The 22,862-nt window shown below is 41.4% G+C and overlaps 1 long non-coding RNA gene across 7 annotated transcripts in view; it reads right to left on the bottom strand.

The window, feature by feature from the left end:
• The window catches only part of LOC138155741 (uncharacterized), a 132,972-nt gene that overhangs the window by 72,912 nt on the left and 37,198 nt on the right, over positions 1 to 22,862 (bottom strand). For all 7 annotated transcript variants that reach the window (XR_011166975.1, XR_011166974.1, XR_011166978.1 and 4 more), the window contains 2 exons: positions 21,417 to 21,479; positions 20,683 to 20,745 (listed from right to left, as the gene is read on the bottom strand). This is a non-coding gene — a long non-coding RNA (uncharacterized lncRNA). The remainder of the gene's footprint in view (positions 1 to 20,682; positions 20,746 to 21,416; positions 21,480 to 22,862) is intronic.

Raw genomic sequence — 22,862 nt, 5'->3', positions numbered from 1 at the left:
TTTGTTTTTGTTTTTATCTTCTATGACATTGCGGAAGTTCTATATTGGCTTTTGTTTTCATAGCAGGTCAAATGTGTCTTTGTTATGCCAGAAATTATAAATTTAAAAAACAGCAATTATCTTTGGAAATATTTTTCCCCATTTGTTATTGTACAACTGCAAAGACTTTTTAATAATTGTACCAAAATGTGAATAATCCAGTACATACTTGACTGGGTGATTCTTATATTTCCCATCCATAGAAAATTCACTTATGTGTGTGATTAGTGGATGCCACATGGGGGCTCTTTCTTCAGGATAGTGAAGGATACACAGTGATTTAAGCTCCCAGGATGTTCTTCTTATCCTCTGTCTTCACAGTTATTAATTCATCCCTTCATTTCTATGCCCTTTTTTGTAATATACTCTATTGGACATGAAAAAGAGAATTTCCACACATGCTTTTTTCTTCTTGACAGACATTAATTTCATTAAGAGCAAAGGATCATTAAGTATGTTGAAAAGGGGAAAATATACAGTATGTTATGTGTTCAGACAATGCCTATTGACATAATTATTTATTAAGACTTTTCGGGGCGGCCAGGTGGCTCAGCAAGTAAAGAGCACCAGCTCCAGTGTTGGGATGACCTGGGGATCGAATCCAGTCTCAGATACTTAGCACCACACCCAGAAATAACTGGCTGTGTAACCTTGAGCAAGTTACTTAACCCTGATTGCTTTAAAAAAAAAAAAGACTTTTCCACACTTGGGCTTCCCCTGACAAAAGAAAGAATAGAGTCCAATAATTAAGGACTCATATTTCTCTGGGGTAACAGGCCCAAGGATGGCATAAGGGCTTGAAATTTCCTCTTAGACCTGATCCTCTTTCTGGCTTCACCTTTTTCTCTCTGTGATACCACTAGGTACTCAATCTTCTGACATGACACAGTAGACAAAGCACTGTATGGGAAGTTAGCAGACTTGAATTCAAATTCTGACTTTCTTACTTATTACCTCTATGAACTTAGGTAAGTCCCTTAAACTCTCTGAGCTTCGGTTTCATCATATTTAAAATAAAGAGTTGAACTCAATATCTTGTAAGGTTGCTTCCAGCTCTAAATCTGTGATCAAATGGTCTTTGGTTCTTCCCTCTCCCTTAACTACTGCCTTGTGTGATATCCCATGCAAACTGGGCTAGATTTTTTCATGAAAAGGCAATGAAACCACTCTCGAGACCTAACTGGTGCACACTTCCTCATTGCCTCCATTGGATCTCCTCCAACTTGATACTTCTTTGCTAAACAGGCCCAACATGGGAAATGCAGAAACTGGAAACTGCACAGCTGAATCAATACTGTATCCTTGCTGAACATCTTTTACTATGCTATTGCTAAGCAAACCTCCTCTTTGTTAAAAGTCCACTGGTCTTCAGGTCTATCATTTCATTCCAATCCCAAAATTGAATCAACATGCTGACCTATGACTGGCCCAGAACACCTGTGTGACCCTAATCAGTTTAATTAATTTATCTCTCTGGGTCTCGGTTTCACCATCTAATATATTAGGGTATCAATATCATCATCTCTTAGAATGTTCCCATGATGACTAACCTGGGTGGGGATATAAGGGAAGATTTAACTGAACAAGAAAAATACAAGGAATTTTTTTTTAATAGAAAAGAGAAAGAATTGGGAAGTGGAGGGGAGAATTGTCTAATTAGATCATCCAAAGGACTCTGACTGAGCAGGATAATGTGCTAAACATCCAGACAGAACTCACAATCTTTGCCATCTAAACAAGACAGCCTAGTTAAGGCGTCCCCAGACTAGGGACTTTTTCCAGATCACCAGGGATTGAAGAGCTAAGGAGAATAACACAAGGATCTTTTTAACAAGTACAGCCTAAGGCAAAATTGTGAAATAGGAAAGGTTCATCTTTAGTTTACCCACACTGCTTTTTCCACCCTTTCCCCTCCTCCATAGGGCACCCGCTTGCACTTTTCATATGCCCCAGAATTCTCCCTCCCATCTTGAAGGAGAAAAGCCTGCTTTTTTGGGGGGTTGGTGGGGGGGGGGAAGATTGATCCCAATAATATGTTTCAGAATCAATTAAATCAATGTATATTTAAAGCCTTATTACAAAAGCACAGAATCACAGGATTTTAGAGCTGGAGATTTTACTCAAAATTAAAAGAGTTAAAGAATGTGGAAGCAAGTAGAAGGAACTTTTTTTTTAGAGACAGAAAGTCCTTTCTAGTCCCCTGAAATCATATGACTTATTCTATGGTCTGCTTCATTTTTATATAAGAATAGTCAAGCTTTTCCAGAAAAAAAAATTTTTTCTCAAACTGTGACTTCATCCAAAACTCCCCTACCAATGCATCAGATTGATACGGTAACTAGTCTATAATCTATAGTTTTAGAGAACTGCCTGGGGACTGAAAGCTTAAAAGACTTGCCCATGGTCACTCAGCTAGGATGTGTCAAGACCTGAACCCAAGTCTTCCTGATTTCAAGGCTGGCTCTCTATTCACACTATGCTATTCAGGCTCTCCTCTTTAACCTTATGAATACATAACAATTTTAGAATAAATTTTGATTTTTCTACCCCCTCCCCATTTTTCCATAAAGGAGAAATAAGGAAGATAGGCAAAGTGGGCATTGGTAGAAAAATAAAGGAAATGAGAGGGATGATAGGGAAGATAAAAATAATCAGAAGAGAGTGAGAAGAAAGTCTAGAGAATAAATTGAACAAAAAGAGTAGGCAAATTTCACAATCCCAAATGACAAGAAGGCCCTTTTAAGAGGGCCTGAAGAGCCATAATTAGCCATAACAGCACACAGGGCAAATTTACTCTGCTGGATGATGAGATTTCAGAGAGAGGTGGCAGGAAAGAAAATTGCCCCATACTTGATGGAGTCACTTTCTGAGGGGACATCTCATTCCCCAAAGAACCCAGTCATGGTGACAAGACTCTGGAGATAGCAACTAGGGACATGGACCTTATCCCACCAGAGAACCAGGAAACAAGGTATGGCCACAGCTGTCATAACAAAGAAGCATCTGCCTCAGGGAGGAAACATGCCCCACTAGGTGTTGGCTGCCTGGGACAAAGCCACATTCCCTTCATACTGGTTATAGTTCTGTGGGCTTGATATAGGCCTTTTTGTTGTTCGGTCATGTCTGACTCTTTGTGAAGCCATTTGGGGTTTTCTTAGCAAAGATACTGGAGTGGTTTGCCTTTCCTTCTCCAGCTCATTTTACAGATGAGGAAACTGAGGCAAAAAGGTGACTTAAGTGACTAGCCCAGGGTCACACAGCTGGTAAGTGTCTGAGGCTAGATTAGAACTCAGGTCTTCCTGATTGCAGGCTCAGCATTATATCCACTTCACCACCTTGATAGTCTACTACTTATCAAATACTATACTAAATATAGAAATACAAAAACAAACACAAGACAGTCCCTGCCCTCAAGGATCTGACATTCTATTGGCGGAAACAACATGTACATAGACATATATACATGTATGTATGTATATATACATACATACATGCACATATATCTATATGTATACACACATATATCTCCTTGTATGAATATATGCACATACATATATATACAAGGTAATGCATACAATGTGGAGAGTAGAATTAGCAGCTAGGTAGATTTGGAAAGAACTTCATATAGAAGGTCATATAAGTTGAACCTTGAATAAAGCTAGATACTCTAAAAGGAAAAAGGACATTCCAGATGGAGTACATTCCAGACAGCTAACGGTTCAAAAGCCTGGAGACCAGAGGTGGAACGTTGGATGTAAGGAGCATATGACAAGGCAATTTATATTGATGCACTGTATCCCAGATAGGCTTCCTTCTCCTCATCCCTAAGATCCATCTCATATGTGGTTTAAGAAAGGGGAAAAAGAATCAGCACAACTGATCAATGCATTAAGAATGTCCAAAAACACACGCAATGTGCAAAGTACTTTATTTTTTTTTAAGATAATAGAGAGCCAATGGCAGTTATTGAGCAGTGAAGTAACAAGCTTGTTCAGATCTGCACTTTAGAAATATCAGTTTCCCAAGGAATGAAGCAAAGGATAGTATGAGGTGGGTCAAAGTCATTAATGGCAGATAAACTGAATCCATTGAGAATCTCTGTAGACTAGAACTGAGAAGTTTCTAAATGTAAGTGCCTGTCATACAGTTAGCACTTAATTAATGCACATTGGCTGACCGAATGAGCCCTCTGTTGTTGTTATTTTGTTGTTACTGTTCATCCTTTGTTTTCAAAGAGGACCAGTGACGTCACTGGAGATGTCTCTGTTGGGCCAAGGAAGAGTGAAGGGAGTAGGGCAGAGCTATACAGTATCCCTTCCACACCTCAACTTTCCCCATCATGGTTTCTATATATCACAGGTCATCATAAGAAATTCAATGGGAATTTGGGGGGAGTTTTGCGGAAGCCACAGATGACATGAGATCAACAGGCAAAACAGAAAAAAGTTTAGAAACTCAGAAATGCACAAAATATTTGTATGGTATTATGTAATATCAACATATTTTATCCTTTAATACTGTAAATACCCCATAAAAGAAAGAGGAAAAAAATTCCAATTTCTTCTCTGGTACAAAGGGAGGCCAAAAATGTTTATGAGGATTTTCTAGATTCAGGGGCACTGCACTCCTAGTCTCCTCAAGATGTGGAAGGTGTAACTGTATAATAATTGGTACAATTGATCCAGGAATCAAGGGCCTGTGTGTATAAATGAGGAAATAAGGAGGTGGAGAGGAAAGCTTATCAATGCTCCATTTTAGGGTATTTGGTGAAAAAAAAATGCTTTCCCTAGGCAGTATAGAATTTCTCTTAACAATGGCAACAGGTCTTGATTGACTAAAACAGGCCTGCTTATTTTCAATTTTCATTAAGTAGGCATGCCTAGGAGCACAGTTCCAGTGAGAATTAGCTACTAATCCCCCAGGAATGAAATTCCTGCACATCATCAGGTATCACTGAGAGACTTTCCCAATTAGCATCCATAACACCTGAAGCTTTGAACAGTGGCCGTATATTTATCTTTCTTTTCAAGTTCACTATGTTGGTACTGCCAACCAGCCTAGTTCAAACAATCCTTCTGTCTGGCAGCTCCTTACCCTGGTCTACCCCCAATGCAAACAGCAGATGCGCACAAATACATGCAAAAGAGTTATAATCACATGCTTAAGCAAGGGAGGTTGTGGGGATCTCTCTGTGTGTTCTCATTTTCATTTACTTACTGTAAACTGTGCACATTTTTTTCAGGTGCAAGATTTGTAAATTTTAACCTTCTTTCCTTCTCCCCTTCAGAAAAAAACCCCAAATATCTGCTTTATAGAATTATTAGATTTGAGTTCAAATCCCAACTCTGCTACTTACTATGTGTATGACCTTGAGTGAGCAGGTCCCTTCACTCCCCCTCTTCCACATCAGTTTCCTCATGGGTGGGAGGACAAGGGGCACTGATTTCTGGAAACATCATAGTATAGTAGAAAGAGTACTGAACTTGAAGCATTGAACACAGAGTTAATCACAGGACCTGAGTTCAAATTCCAGCTTTTCCACTTGCATGACCTTGGGCAAGTCATTAACCTCCATTTCCTGATCTGTAAAGGAGAGTACTGAGCTAGATCACCTCTAGTGTCCCTTCCATCAACAGATGTAGGTAGAATGTCACCAGAGGTAGGTGGATTACAATCACTTTTGCTCCTTATTGCCCATATGGAACAAATGCAAATCTCTTTCTAGCATTTAAGCCCTCCAACTTCTCTTTCCAAATTGACTTCATATGGCTCTTCCTCAGAAGCTCATTTGAATTTTGTTACAGCCTCCCATCTCCCACCTTTTTTCTTTCTACAGAATCCCAGGAATGTTCTCCCTTCCTCACACATCTTCCTCTTGGAGTCCCTAGTTAGCAAGTCAGCTGGTGCCTCAGCAGAGAGAGTGCTGGGCCTGGAATCAGGAAGACCTGACTTCAAATCCAGTCTCAGACACTTCCTAACTTTGTGACCCTGGACAAGTCACCAAACCTCTGCCTCAGTTTCCTCAACTATAAATGAGGGTAATAGAAATTACCTTACAGTGTTGCTGTGAGGCTCAAATAAGATAATATTTGTAAAATTAGCACAGTGCCTGGTACATAATATGTAAATGCTTATTTTCCTTCCCTGGTCTTTCAAAGGCATTTCAAACTCCACCTTCTACACAAGGTCTTTCCTAACACCATCCCCATTATTATTGTTTCTAGCTTCCTGTCTCCTGAAATTATTTGATATTCACAGAGAGAACATCTAGGATTTCCTCTATACCAAAAAATTATAGGTCTAGTCCCTATTCTTATATTTTCTGTTGACTTATCCGTGTCCATATTTTTCTCCCAGTTGAATGTAAACTCCTTTAAGATAAGAAATGGTTGGGTTTGGGGTGAGAAGGGGTTTGTCTTGTATTCTCAGTTCTTTGTACATTTTCCACTTTTAGTCATTTTTCAGTCATGTCCAGCTCTTCATAATTTCATTTGAGGTTTTCTTGGCAAAGATACTGAAGTGGTTTGCCTTTTCATTCCCCAGATGATTATACACATGAGGAAACTGAGGCAAACAGGATTAAATGACTTGCCCAGGGTCACACTGCTAGGAAGTATCTAAGGCCAGATTTGAACTTGGGAAGACATGTGTTCCTGACTCCAGACCCAGCACTCATCCTAGCTGCCACTTTGTATACAGTAGGCATTTAATGAATACTTGCTGAGAGATATACTAGGCAGTGGGGAAAATACACATTTTTAATAGGATTTGGCTCCTGTAAGCTTACTTCCTATAACTAAATCCTATAAATTCCTTTATGGGGCTTACTAGGAAGATAACATATGATACATACCCAATGCACACTAATACGTGAGAAATGCATTAGCCACACATAAGCAGGGTTCTACAGGAAGCCTGAAGAGGAGGAGGAAGGTGGTAACCCAAAGGCAGGAGGGAGGGGATTACACAAGGATGTAGAATTTGAGCCAGGCTTTAAAGGATAGAAAGAATTCAAAAGGCAAAGACCAAGAAAGAGGAACTTTGCATACAGTTTCCATCCACAGGGAACTTTGTGAATAAAGGTACAGAAGGAGGAAATAACAAGGTAAGTTTATGGTCAGAAAATAGTGTAGTTTGGTTGGAGCGCAGAGTACAGGCAAGGGGGTGCCAGATTATAGGCAGAATCAGGGAGAGGGTCTATTTTACTTGGGAGGCACGCGTTTAACTTATATCGAGCCCATAAATCTACACGATACTTCTGTTTGGGAATCCTAGTTAATCCTTAAGACCCAGTTCTTTCTCTGGATGCAGGTAGCATCTTTCTTCATATGAATTTTAAAATATACTTATACATTTAAAATTTTTTTATTTATACATTTCTCTTTTGGAATCTATGACCTGCTTTGCTTTATAGTTATATGCACAATAATAATGTTTTGTCTCCACTACTCAACTCTGAGCTCCATGAAGAGACTGTCTCATTCATCACTGTATCCTACACTGAACCTAAAATGTTTTATGCAGGTTAATAGGAGCTCAAATTCACCTAACTCTTTAAGGTTTGCAAAGCACTTATTATCTCATTTGAGCTTCACAATAACCCTGTGAGGTAGGAACTATTATTCTTCTCATTTCACAAATGAAACTGAGGCACTCGATTAAATGTCTTGCTCAGGGTCACACAGCTAGGAAGTGTCAGCCCGGATTTGAATTCAGGTCTTCCTGACTTTAAGTTTGGCTCTTTATCTACTTCACCAACTACTTGACACTACATTTTATCAGTGTTTGTGGAATGAATGGACTAGTGAATGAATATGACTTTTTAGGTGATATCCAAGAATCGACAATAGTTGAAATAGATCGGCAGTGTGCAATCTGGAAGAGATCCTTTTGTTTTTTACTTTTTTGGAGGGGGTAAAGCAGGGCAATTAGGGGTAAGTGACTTGCCCAAGGTCACACGGCAAGTAAGTGTTAAGTGTCTGAGGCAGCATTTGAGCTCAGATTCTCCTGACTCCAGGGCTGGTGCTCTATTCACTGCGCCACCTAGCTGCCCCTTTGTTGCTTTTTTTTAAGTATTAGAGAGACAATGCTCTTTTTTTCCTTCTTTTGACATTTAATTTTCATTTTATTTTATTTATGTTCTTTTTCTACCCAGCAGAAAAATACCTGTTCTGCTTATCTGTAAATCAGTTTGTTAAAAAAAAAAAAAAAGGGAAGGACAAGGAACTCATAAAACTCCTGTGAAGGCAGATTAAGAACCTGTGAGGAGTCAGGAAGATCTGAGTTCAAACATAGCCTCAGACGCTTACTAGCTGTGTGATACCGAATAGTATTGCTTAAGCTCAGTTTCCTCATTTATAAAATGGGGATAGTAGTACTTAACTCACAGGGTTGTTGTGAGATTCAAATGAGACAATATTTGTAAAGATTGTTCAGACCTCTCCATCTCTGTGTCTCAAAAACTAGTGGTCTGGGCAGCTAGGTGGCGCAGTGAATAGAGCACCAGCCCTGGAGTAAGGAGGACCTGAGTTCAGATGTGGCCTCAGACACTTAACACACACACACACACACACACACACAAACTAGCCGTGTGACCTTGGGCAAGTCACTTAACCCCAATTGCCCTACCTTACCCCCTCCAAAAAGAAAAAAAAAGCCAGTGGTGAGGTATGTGGTGGAAGCAGCCCTGGACTTAGGGTTGGAAGGGCGTGGTCTTAAATCCTGGACACACTGCTGCTCACCTGAGTCATCTAAGCAGACTCATTTCACATCCTTGAGCCTCTGTTTCCTCCCCTGTATAATGAGAGGTTTGGACTTGATGATCCTTCAGATCTCTTCCAAATCTAACATTCTGTGATATATGAATATCTGGGAAAGGCTCAAGATTTTAGAGGGTTCATTTTTTTTTTTAAATTCAGGGGCAGCTAGATGGTACAATGAATAGAGCACCAGCCCTGGAGTCAGGAGTACCTGAGTTCAAATCCAGCTTCAGATACCTAACACTTACTAGCTGTATGACCTTGGGCAAGTCACTTAACCCCAATTGCCTTGCCTTCCCCCTTCCAAAAAGAAAAAAAAAAATGGGAACTGGCAAAGGTTGGTGGGGTTTGCCTTTTGTTCACCAGGACAAGCCAGCAAAATCAGGGAGTGAACCAAGGTTAGCTGTGCCCTGGCAGGAGGAGATGATGTGCTAGGTTGTAGTCAGGATGCCTGTGGGCACTGCCCCACATCAGTGGTGCCAAGGATGGTTTGTATCCTCTTTGGTTCATCTGCCATGTGCTCCACCTGAGCACTCTAGGTTACTGAGAAATTGCCTTGGAGCACTTTCCTATTAAAGTGAACTACTCACCGTCATCTAAACTTGCTTTGCCATTTCCCACCTCCAAGCCTTTGGCCATCATTATGATCTACATCTGGAATAAACTTCCTCACCTTCATTTCCCACCCCCTTCCCCAACCTATCTGCTGAAGTTCAATCCATTTACAAGACCCAACTCAGGTGCCACTTCTTCCATGAAACCTTGTGCCAATTCATTCAAAGTCATCTCATCCCATCATGGACTTGACACAATTCTTTGTAGTGAAGTACAGCAGTGAGAGAGCTGGATTTGGAGTTGATGTATGTTTTCAAATCTTGACACAATCCATGTGGCAATGGACAAATCATTTCATCTCTTTGCCTCAGTTTTCTCATCTGCAAAAATGGAAATAATGATGCAAAAGCCCATTGGTATGGGACCCTCTCCTTATTGGTGCAGATGAATTCTTTGCCCTGCATGAGGGGCAGGGTGAAATTGTGAGAGGTGAGAGCACCAGTTCTCAGGCCAGTCCTCTTTTGGGGACTTTTAAGTGGAAGTAGCCCTTTGGGACTCTCCAGGTGAGAGTCTTCTTCCAGCATAGCAAGTTGGGAGTGAGGACGAACTGAAGCCTCTCCACTCCTCTCATGTCTTCCCAGAGCCTTTTCCATCAGTAATCTGAAGTGGGGTTGACCTCTTCCATCTCCTCTCTTGAACCTAGAAACCAACTGTACAAGAAACTCAAAGAATGCTCTTGCTTGGAGAGTCCCCAGAATTAGGACTGGCAGAGAACTGAAGCTTTCACCTCTCACAACTCTGTTGGGCAAGTCATTCATCTTCACAAATAAGGAGACAATCAGGGGAGGCCAGGTAGCACAGCAAGTAAGAGCACCGGCTCCAGTGTCAAAATGACCTGGAGATCGCATCCCGGGCTCAGACACTTAGCACCCACCCAGAAACACTTGGCCGTGTAACCTTGAGCAAGTTACTTAACCCCAATTGCTTAGGGGTGGCCAGGTGGCTCAGCTAGTGAGAGCACGGGCTTCAGTGTTGGGATGACCTGGGGATCAAGTCTGGGCTCAGATACTCAGCACCACGCCCAGAAATGACTGGCCGTGTAACCTGGAGCAGGTTACTTAACTCCGATTGCTTAAAAAAAAAAATAAGGAGACAATCCCATATCAACGGGCTTTGGGACAGGTTTTTGTTGTTCAGTCATTTCAGTCACATCCAACTCTTCATGACCCCATTTGGGGTCTTCTTGGCAAAGTCACTGGAGTAGTTTGCCATTTCCTTCTCCAGATCATTAACTACTTTGTAAAACTTAAATTGCTATACAAATGTGAGTTATTATCTTCTTTTTATATTCTAATTTTATTAAAATTATTTGTATACTCAATTTGAGGGTAGGGGCTTCCACACAGTAAGCACAGACTAATTTTTTAATTGTTAAATTGAGTGATGAATGGTTTAGGTGAAATACTCTCATTGAATCTGAATTTTAGAGTCTTGAGGGAAATAGGCTTTTAGAATTAGAAGGGAAGTTAACAGGTTATCTGATTCATCCCTGTGAGAAGAATTACAGGTATTATTATTCCCATTTTGCTGATGAAGAAACTGAGGCTCAAAGAAATTAAATTGAATTGCTCAAAGTCATACAGTCAGTCAACAAGCATTTAAGTGCCTGCTAGGTTCCAGGCACTGTGCCAATCAACAGAGATATAAAGTCAAAAACCAATCTTTGTCCTCAAGGAGATTATATTCTAAAGGGGGAAGACAAACATGAAAATAACTTACACGGTATATAGTGTGTCCTAGAAGCCCTAGTGGCATTGCTAGCTTTAATGACTTACAAGGCTTAAAGTATTATAAAAGCTTAAACCTTCACTAAAACTTTTGGAACATGCTGTGTATAGAGTAGGGGGGAAGGCAATATCAAAGAAGCCACCAGCAGCTGGGAAGACCAGGGAAAACCTTCTACAGGAAGTGGGATTTAAGTTCAGTCCTGAAGGAAGTCAAGGACATGAAGAGTCAAACTAACAAATAGAAAGATAGAAGACAGACAGTGCAAAGGGGAGTGTCCTTTGAGTGGAACAATATGTGGTCTGATGTGGTGGAGTCCAATGTGGCAGAGTCCAACGTGGCAGAGTCCAATGTGGCGGAGTCCAATGTGGTGGATCGTAGATTGTGAGAAGAGGAACAAAGTAGAAGATTAAAAAGGCAGAAATCTTCCAGATTGGGAAGAGCTTTAAATGCCAAACAGAAGACTTTATATTTCATCCAGGAGGTAACAGGAGTGCCCACATCAAAGAATACTCTGTGCTCTATGAGCAAAGCAGAATTACATGAGATGTGCAAATTTAGAGACATCTCCACTTCAGATGTTCATTTGGGCTCTTTGTGCTTGACCTGTGGTAGAGCCTTCTGAGCTTATACTGATCTGATCAGCCACAGTCAGACATACTATATCTTGACCCCAACATAGTGACCTCATTTTGGTCCAACAGGGAGCCACTGGAATATGTTGAGTAAAGGGATGACATGGTGAGACCTACACTTCCAGAATATCAAGTTGGCATCTGAGTAGAGAATTAATTTGGAGTAGAGAGAGACTTAAGGCAGGGAGACCAATGAAAAGGCTATTGAAAAATCCAGCAATTGGGGATAAGCACCTGAACTAGGGGTGTGGTGTCAATGGCAAAAGGGGATGTACAGGACAGATGTTAAACAAGTAAAAGTGACATGATTTGGCAATAGATGAGATATGGTGGTGGGGGATGATTAAAAGTGCATAACTGAGGATGACACAGGAGGTTCAAGCTTGGGTAGCAAGTGTCAAAGATGAACTATGACCCCAGCTTCTTGACTATGTATAACATGATCACCATTCTGCCATGATGAATCTTTGGACATTAAAGACCATCTAATCCAACTCTCTCATTTTACATATTGGGAAACTAAGGCATAAGAAATAGAAGTGCCTAGCCCAAATTCAATAGTGCATTAATTTGTGGCAGAATCAGAAGTAGGATTGTCAGGTATCCTGAATCCTTATTTTGTGTCCCTTATATTGTACTACATTGCTCCAAAAGATGCTTATTTCAAATAAGAAAACTTGAGCAACATACTGAGTTGACACATACGTTCATTTATGTTGTCTGATCATTTCCACTTGGTCCCTATGAGGTCTGGAATACTTGAGTTGTAAGGGGCCTTAGAAGTCACTTGGTTCTTCTCTTACCTAAATTCATGCAAATCTCTGTGTGTTGACTGTCCATGCCCTGCTTGAATGCCTCCAGTCATGGAGAACTTGCTGTCTCATCTCACGAGTCAGTCCATTACATTTTCGTACAGAATTGTTAAAAAGTTCTTCACATTCAGCCAATGTGCTGAGCTCCCTTCCAGCTATGCCAATGTTCTGAAGTATAATTTAATAACTCCTACACAGTGATCTTTCTCCAGAGTTATGATGACCTTTTAAATGACAAAACTGATGGTCTTTTCTCAGTCTTCACCTTTCTCTCGACCTCTCTGGCTTTTGACACTGTTGGTCACCTCTTCCTGGATAATGTCACTCCTCTGGGGTCCCCTCCTACCTGTCTAACCACTCCTTCTCAGGCTCTTTTGCTAGCTTATCAACCTTAACTCCGTGCACCAAGGTTCTGTCCTAGACTCTCTTCCCTTCTCCCTCTATACTCTCCTTACACAGCTTCATTAGCTCCCATGGATTTCAATCATTTCTATGTAGGTCCTGTTGTAATAATCAAGGTAAAATGGGATGTGGACCTGAACTAAATTGGGAGCTGGGTTAATGGAGAGAAGTCAGATGCAAAGAAAAAAATGTTTTAGCAGAAACAATAATATTTGACAGTTTGTTAGGGGAGGTTGAGGGAGGGAGCAAGCATTTATTAAGCACCTCTCATATGCTAAGTGTTTTACAAACATTATCTCGTTTGATTGGATAATGAGTAGGGAAGGATGCCAAGATTATGAACCTTGGAGAATGGAAGGATAATTATGTCTTCTATAGAATGTAGAATATTTGAAAGGATAGTGGATAGAGGGCTAGGCCTGGAGTCAGGAAAACCAGAATTCAAATCCAGCCTTCTTATACCTGCTCCCCCCTCCTCCTCCCCACCCCACACACATACAAAGTAATTAATAAAAGGAGATATTAGCAATTGGGGTGGATCAGGAAAGTCCTCAAACAGAAAAAAAAAAGATGAATTCTGAGCTGATCCTTGAAGAAAACTATAGTACCTACCCTTGAAATATCTAGGAGTTTTAAGTTTTGTCTAAACAGTTTTAATTTCTTCGTCTCAATCTGGAGCTTCCTTTTTTTTTTTTTCACTGCAAAATCAAAATGGCAGGTATTTATTTAGTGGCCTTCCACTACGTGCTTGGAGCAGAAAGAGAATGACCAAGAGCAAGAGGAAAGTCAGGTCCTCACAGCATTAGAAAGGGGAAGGGCAAAATGCTTATTAGGGCCTATCTGCCATGTTTCTGGCAAACCTGACAGCAGGAGTTATGTCAATAAAGCCAATCCTAAGAATTGGGGGGGGAAGGGGGAGATATAGGAAGTCTGCCAGAGAGTTCTTAAAGGGAGTGGGGTGTGGGGAGCCATTTGGCCTCGGTCTCCAGGACTAGCCCCTTTCTCCCTCAGGCTAGGAGGAGAGAATGTTGTGTAAACAGAGGGCCAATGTCTACGCCCAGCTCCCGCTGAAAAATTCCAAGGATAATTAAGCCTCTCTCTGACTGTGGTCTAGAGTATAAACAGAAATTTACTATTGCTAGAAGAGAGTGTTTGGGCACACATACACAGGCCTGCACACACCCACACCCTATACGTACTAATGTACCTGAGACCAGATGTTTGTTCCAAGAAGACTATGAAATCTAGTAGACACAGGAAAAGGAGTTTCTTGAGACCAGGTTCTATTCCTTGTTCAAACACTGACAATATGTGTGACCTTGGGGGAGTCACTTAACCACCCCACCGAGATACCTGAGGACAAATGCAATTAAAGATAGGAAAACTTTTAAAGTTAAAGTGCTCTATAAATGTAAGATATACCACCAAGAGAAGCAGGGCTGACATGATGGATGAAAGAGCTGACCTCAAAGCCAGAAAGACAGGGGTTCAATTCTGACTTCTGACCCATAACGGCAGTGTGACCTTGGGCAAATTATTTAACCTGTCAATGTTTTAGGCAACTCTCTAAATTCTAAGTGCAGATGAATTGACCAGCTGTACCAGTCAGTAAGTAAACATTTATTAAGTGCCAGGCACTATGCTAAGGACTGGGGAACCAAGCCTTAAAAAGAGGCACAAGACAGTCTCTTCTAGGAGGAACTCACACAAATGTTAATGGAGGAGACAGCATGCAAACATATATGTACAAATGAGTTATGTAAAGGATAAAGAGGAAATAATTAAAAGAGGGAAGGCACAGGAATGAAGAGAGTTTGAGAAAGACTTCTGTAGACAATGGGATTTTTGTTGGGATTTAAAGGAAGGAATCAGTGGAAGAATGTTTCACATTGGTAGTGAAATCTCAGAGACAGTCCTCTTCCCCTCCCCCACCCTAAATATGGTCATTGTTGTTATCACTATAGTATTATTTTATGTTGGGGGGCAGCTAAGTGGCACAGTGAATAGAGTGCTGGACTTGAAGTAAAGAAAACTCATCTTCCTGAGTTCTAATCTGACCTCAAGAGGCTTACTGGCTATGAGACCCTGGGCAAGTCACTTAACCCTGTTTGCCTCAGTTCCCTATCTGTAAAATGAGCTGGAGAGCTATTCCTAATGGTGGAATTGTGGACACCAAGGCCCCTCGGTAGACTTTGAGGAGACATGACCTTCCTTCAAAATCATAAGGTAAAGACCCCTCCCTACCTAGTCTGTCTGCAGATATGGTTGGCATTTTTCAGCATGCAGAATCAGGGGGATTTTGCTGTTTATTGGGAAAGGTAACCCCACCCCCAACTCATGCTCACTGAGATGACTGGACATCAGTTAGACCAGACTCTTTCTTGATCCTTAGAATATAGTGAAAGTGTTGGATGTGGGAGACACAAGGGACAGGACACACTGACAGAGGGAGGCTTGAGGAGAGATAGGAATAGGTAGAGTAAGGCAAAGGGAGAAGGGGAAAGCGTCACCAAAGATGGACTTCATACTTTTGCTAAGAGTCAGCCTTGACAAAAGAAATAGAAAATAAAAGAAATCTTTCTTGACCTTCATGCACACATGAACATGGTGGCTGCAATGCTGAGGAATTCTCTAAGCAAACAGACCTGATGACTGGCCTTTTTGAAGAATGTAAACTAGGGAGAGAGGGAGCTGACACATGTTCCCCCTCACAAGCCACATCTCTCAGAATCATTGCAGTAGGAAGGACGCTTAGATGTCGTCTAGTTCAAGCCCATCAGATGAGAAAACAGAGGCCCAGAGAGGGTAAGTGACTTGCCAGAAGACACACAGAACTGAGAGTATTTGACTTCCCCTCAAAAAGAGTGACCAACGGAATATTTTAAACTGGATGCTCAATGAAGGTATGTGATTTGCAGCTATTACCAAGGGGCAGTGTGGTACAGTGAATGGAGCCAAGAAGATCTGGGTTCAAGTCCTGCCTCTAACATATACTGGCTGTAGACCTTGGACAAGTCATTTTACTTCAGTGCTCTAGGGAGCTAAGACTACACGTGCAGAATAGGTGCCAACCTGCCTTAGTAGAGGAAGTCTCAGATGAAATCACGGGTCCACTCTATATCTCTTTGGGTTTGTTTGTTTGTTTGTGTTTTGGAGGGGGGAAGGCAAGGCAATTGGGGCTAAGTGACTTGCCCAAGGTCACACAGCTAATAAGTGTGTCAAGTGTCTAAGGCCAAATTTGAACTCAGGTTCTCCTAACTCCAGGGCCAGTGCTCTATTCACTGTGCCACCTAGCTAATAGGTACAATCCATCAACCAGCATTTATTAAGCACCTATTATTTGACAAGAACTATGCTAACTACTGGAAAATACAAAGACAAAAATGAAAGTGCTAGTCATCAAGCTTCCATTCTAATTGAGGGGGAGACACTAGCAGTTGGAGGGCAGTGGGAATCAGGAAAGACTTCATGTAGAAAGAAGGTGGCACTTGAGTTCAGTCATGAAGGAAACTAGAGATTTCAGGAGGAGGAGAAGGAGGTAAAGAGTGAGTGCATTCCAGGTACAGGGTACAGTCAGCACAAAAGCTCGGAGGTGGGAGATGGAGCATCATGTATGAGAAACCATAAAAAATCCACTTGGACTGCATCATAGAATCTGTGAATGGGGAGTAATGTATAGGAAGGTTGAAAAGGTAAACTGAAGTTTAGCTTGTAAAGAGTTCAACTATTTTAAGTCCCTCATTTTATAGATGAGGAAACTGAAGTGAGAACGTTGAAGATCCCACATAGACTTAGTTGCAGAGCCCAGATTCAGTCCCAGATTCCCTGACTTCAAATCCAAGAGGATCCTTCCCCTTATGGCATAGTGCCTCTTAACAAACAAAATTAAGCATGTGACTTTTGCAGGAAGAAGAAAATACAGTCCAAGTAGTTATGGGAGCCCTGGACTCTGACAGTTCAGTGGCAGGGAGAGGCTGCTGTGGCCTTAGTCAATTTTATAGTATACAATGCAACATCTTACCCTACCCCTCCTTTACAGCTGTGAAAAATGACTCAGTCACTTCAGCTCACTGTTATCCCTCCCAGGGATCATAGATACAGATGCCTCTGCTTTCCCTTGACTCCAGAAAGGGTTGGTAGCAGCCTTGAGGATTGCTTCAATTCTCACCTCCAGTAATGCCTGAATTCTAGAAACTTGATGGGGGAGCCCAGGTGAGCCCCACCCCTGGTTCCCAGGAGAGCTGTAGGAATAGCTCTTATTGCCATCAAGTGTGGACACACCCACTTTCAAACAGTTTGACTTTTCTCCCTCTTTCGAGTCAGTCTCACAGAGTTGTGACAACAGACTTTCACAATACCTGGGACTGAGGAACTGGTTTTCTCTGCAGTTAACCATGGTAAGTTAAAGAGAAGGAGAGCTGAGTGGCAGAGAGTAACCAGCTGCAGAGAAGCTAACCCAGCATCTAAGGAAAGCATCCTTGACAAGGAAATCTAGCTTTTGCCTCAATACCTCTTGTGATTGGAAACTCACTACCTCCTAGCCTATTCCACTTTCAAATTATTTTAACAATTAGGAAGGAAGAAAGACTCTAAGAAAGAGACCTGGGCCAAAAGTCAGGAGATGGGGATCTAGGGGGATAGATCTAGAGATTTAAGGTGCCCCAGACCCTATCTAATGCAAACCTCTCATTTATACAGGTAAGGAAGGTGGAGCTCAGGAAGGGTTAACTACGAACTACTAGCCCAAAATTATACAGATTGTAGGTATCAGAGGCAGGTTCTGAATGTAGGACTTTGACTGTAGAGACATTGTTCTTTCCACTTTTTCATTCTGTTTCCAATTCCAGTGTAGAGTAGTCAGCCACAACTACTTCATTCTTCTCATCTCTAAAAAGATGGAGTTGAATACGATGACCCCTCTAAGGTCCCTTATGGTTTTAAAAGTGATTAAAGTTCTTAACTTAACTTTAATCAATTTAATTCAGATTATTCACTGGAAGGTCAAAAACTGAAAATGAAGCTTTGGTCACATAATGAAAAATAGGACTCATTGGAAAATGAGTCTTCCCCTGATGTTAGGGAAGATTGAAAGGAAAAGGGAATGCAGAGGATAAAATAGATAGTGTCATGGAAATAATAAATATGAACTTGGAAAGACTTCCAACAATAGTGAAAGATAGAAGGGCCTGTCATCCTGTGGTATACAGGGTCATAAAGAGTCAAACATGACTGAAGACAACTGAACAACAACAACATCAACCTCAGAAGGTTGTTGTGATGATCAGATGAGACAATATATATAAAATGCTCTATAAACGTTCGTTCTTATTATCATAATGCTAAGGGGAAGAGCCTCTCCAATGACTTCAAAGTAACTTGTGAGAATTTCCTTCTCTATCCTACTGAATTTTATTCCATGAATCGTGTGATCATCCCCACCATGATCATCAAAAAGCATGTACATTATTGGTCCAAATATAGGTCACATTTTTCTCCTCCCCCCCAAATCCAGTCTCTATAAAACCAGAGACAGTCTATAACTGTTGTTCATTCATACAACACCTAACATTTGTTTTCCTTTCAAAGAGGTTCTCATTTTAGGAGTCCAACCTATTCTTGGACTTCTGGTAGATTCAGCGTCCACCCACCGGGTTTCTGATAGTGAGGGAAACCAGTAAGAAATGGCCAAGGGGATGACATTGGTGTAGAAAATGCAGAGGAACATGGGGTCACACCCACACCTGCAGCTGTGTAAACACTGCAACATAAAGTGAACACCAATAGAAGGTGTGATTTTCATGAGACTAATACAAGTGATTTTTGTGTGGCAAAAAGTGAAATGTGAAATTTTTCCGGTGCATCCACAGAAGGGATGCATGAGAAATGTCTTATGGAGCAACTGTCTGTGGTCACTACGTCCTTAGTACTAAGTAGTGAGCCCCCCTACCTGGAATTCGCTCTGTCCTCAGCTCTTGTCCATAGTTTGCTTGCACACATATGGTTGCACATCCTCTCCCCCACTAGACTACAAGCTCCTTGAGGGCAGGGACTATCTTTGCCTTTCTTTGTATCCCTAGCACTTGGCACAGTGCCTAGCACATGGTAGGCATTAATAAATGTTTGTTGATTGACAAATTTAACTCCATCCCCTAGAGTCCCCATCTTCCTTCAAATCTCTGCTCAGTTGTACCTCCTGAAGAAGTCTTTCTTAAGCACACAGGTGTTTGTACTGTCTCCCTCTTGTAATGACTTCTTGTTACTTTTTCTTTACACTTCTGTTACATGTTGTGCCCAATTCTCCACCTCCCAATAGAATGTAGGCTTGGTGAAGACAAAGCTTGCCTTGTCCCAATCTAGCACAGGCCTTACAAATAAGCATATAATAAGTGTTTGAATGGAGTGGAATTATAAGGCAGTATTTGAGAACACTTCCTTAAAATTGTGTTCACACCAGTCAACTTCCCCTATAATTGGCAACTAACTTACAAAACTACTGTAATAACTATATCCTACAAAACAGTGGTTAGGGATTCCATAGAGGAGGAAGTGGCAAAAAGAAAATGGAGACCCCATTTTTCTGTCTCTCTTCTAGTTCTGCTTCTCATGTGTCCTAGGGAGAGGAAGAAAGTCCCCTGGCAATATGAGGTGAACTGACTCAATGTTTAAAATTGTCTTTCCATGTAATTGGAAAAAAATAAAATACTATTTAAAAGAAAAAAAAAGGCAAACTAATGAATAGGGAGAGAACATGGTACAGTGGAAAGAACATTGGCCTTTAAGTCAAAGAATCTGGATTCACATTCTATCTCTGATGCTTATTGCCTACATCATCACTCCTTAAACTGTGGATCATGACCCCATATGGGTGTCCTGAAAATTTTTGAAACAGTAAAAGATTTCTGAACATGCAACAACCAAAAATTAATTCAAAATCAAATGTGTAATGAATTTTCCTGGCACCATTTACCCATGTTTCATGGAGCAACTTCACTGCAGCCTTGGTTCTAAACGCAAAGCATGCGCACTTTGCACTGTGCATGCTGCCATGCCACACGACGCCAAATAATGCTGCTTAAGAGGGAAAAGGGGTCAAGAGGGGGAAAAGTTTGAGAAGCCCTGGCCTATATGACCTTGAACAAGTCACATAATAATAATTAACATTTATATAGTGCTAGAGTACTTTTCAGACACATCTCATTTGATCCTCACAACAATGTGAGGAAGTAGGTTCCATTGTTTTCTCCATTTTGCTGCAAATAAGAAAGTCAAGGAAGAGGGGGACTACATGACTTGTTACGAGTCACACATGTCTGAGAAGGGATTTGAACCTGGATCTTCCCGACTCCAAGTCTACATACTATGTTTGGCCTTGGTCAGACTGGAAGGACTCCATGATCCCTTCCAGCTTTGTTATTGTAAGCCATTCTCTTCCACTTCAGCCATCCATGGAAGGCTCACCAAGGGAACAGAAGAACTTGGGATGGTGCCAGTTAGTTACAATTATAGGAGAAGTTGACTGGCTTGAGCATAATATTGTCTGGCACTAAAAATTTCATTGGTCTAAGAACCAGGAAGTTGAGGCTCTGGTTCTAGTCCTTCTGCTAATTGGTTGTGTGACTTTGGGCCAGCTACTTCATCTGTGTGAGTCTCGGTTTGCCCATTTGTCAAATAAGAAGGTTGTACTAGATGTCCTACCTCACTGTAACCTTCAGGCAGTGGGCCCATTTCCTAGAACCTTCCATTGAGATGTGATCATCACTAGAAAAGAAGAGAGGGCAGCTGACATTTGATATAATTCTTGTGATTTTGCCAAATCACTTTGTTAATCTGGATATTCTCTCCACCAAAGCATATTGCAACATCTTGATAGATGGTCTTCATGGGTTGCTGTGCCCCCAGAATTCTATACCCTACTGCTAGCTTGGCAATGAGGCTCCTGGAACTTTGGTTCTCTCAGGGATAAGAGATGGACAGTCTACCAGAGGATCTATATTTGAAGCCTTTTTTGGCTTGTTAGTTCCTGTCAAAGGACCACTTCAAACAGGCTTGGTGACTTATCAGTCAACAAACATTTACTGAGCATTTATGGTGTGCCAGGTTTTGTACTAAGTGCTTGGTCTACAAAGAAAGGTAAAAATTGCCCCTGCCTTCAGGGAGCTCACATTCTAATGAGAGGGACTATGTAAATAACTAGTTGTTGTGTCTGTCCTTTGTGTTCAAAGAGGACCATGGCATCAGGGAAATGATGACATGACTTGCAGTTGACTTTGCTTTGAGTGAGGGAAGGTAGTGCAAGGTCACCAGCCTCACTTTCTCTTCCAAAGCCATCTGGATCCAGAGACCAGATATTTATCAGGGTGACTGGAGATGACCCAGGATGCAATGGGAGACCCAGGACCTCTTAGGCTAAGGCCTTTGCAGGTACTTACTGAGAGTGAGGTAACACCCATTTGGTGAATAGGCCTCTTTAAGAAGTGAGTCCAGCGATGGCCCTTTAAAGTAGAAAAAGAAAAAAAAAATCAAGCTGGGAGGGGGAGACCCTCAGACTTGGAATTTAAAGAGAAACAGTTGCCATTGCCATTCAGTGTAAGCCAGGAGTACCCAAAATATAGCCATTAAGTAGAGTTTGGGAAGGAACCTACTGTGGTCCAATGTATGAGTTTCTGAGTGAATTGGGTTTAAGGTTTTGTGAAGAGAAAGAATGAAAGGAAGGAAGGAAGGAAGGAAGGAAGGAAGGAAGGAAGGAAGGAAGGAAGGAAGGAAGGAAGGAAGGAAGGAAGGAATCTAGCCAGTAAATCCCAAATTAAGTGGGCAGCTTCTGGCCATCAAAATTTACCTTCATTTAGAGAGGAGGAGGAGAGGGAAAGGACGAGTTAGGTACATTTAAGATATATACAGAGTAGGTGAAGGTAATCTGAAAGGGTAAGGTGTCTGGCAGAAAGTGGGATTCGAGCCCAGCTTTGGAGAAAGCCAGGAAAACTAAGAGGCAGAGGGCAGAGGGCAGATCATTCTGGGAAGAGGTGTCCGTGAGTGCCAAGACTCAGAGGCAAGTAGGTCAATATAACTAGATGGTGGAGTGTGTGGAGGAGAGCAAGGTGTAAGAAGACTGGAAAGATACGAAGGGGCCAGCTTATAAAGAATTTGAAGCAACAGAAGACTTTATAGTTGATCCCATAGTTTATAAAATAGAGGCCCGGAGAGGTAAAGCAATTATCTCATTTTTCTATTTGTATCCTCATGTTTGCAAAGTGATTCACCCCACTAGGGTAGGGGACAAAATATGACCCCAGGTCTCTTCTGACCCTTCCTCCCCCTCCCCCGCCCCAACCCAGAGCTCTTTCCACTACATCATCATCAACGATGTCATCAAGTATTTATTAGGCACTCATTCTGGCCCAGGCACTGTGGACATGTACACTGTGCAATGGAGATACAAAGAAAGACAAAAACATGGTCCCTGTCCTCAAGGAGCTTACATTCTAATGGGGAAACAGTATGTAAATAACTAGGTACACACAAGATATACACAGAGCAGATGGGAGGTAGTCTCAGAGGGAAGGCAATGCTATCTTTGTGAAGTGCTTAAGATTCATGTCTTTATATTTATAAATGGGTGGGGTTTTTTGTATTTCAAAATCATGTTTTTATTTAGCATTGAGTCAGTTTTCCTTTAGGTGTCCTATAAATGGGTGTTTTTTAAATCATTTATTCATGCTTTTCCACATATCAGAACAGATTTTGCACTTTTTTTTTGGAGGGCAATTGGGGTTAAATGACTTGCCCAAGGTCACAGAGCTGGTAAGTGTTAAGTGTCTGAGGTCGGATTTGAACTCAGGTCCTCCTGACTCCAGTGCTGGTACTCTATTCACTTCACC

Source organism: Petaurus breviceps, unplaced genomic scaffold (assembly GCF_028583685.1).
Source record: "Petaurus breviceps papuanus isolate PSGF00001 unplaced genomic scaffold, PetGlider_PUasm1.0 98, whole genome shotgun sequence".
NCBI classification, from domain to species: Eukaryota; Metazoa; Chordata; class Mammalia; order Diprotodontia; family Petauridae; genus Petaurus; species Petaurus breviceps.
This window is presented reverse-complemented; position numbering and strand designations above follow the sequence as displayed.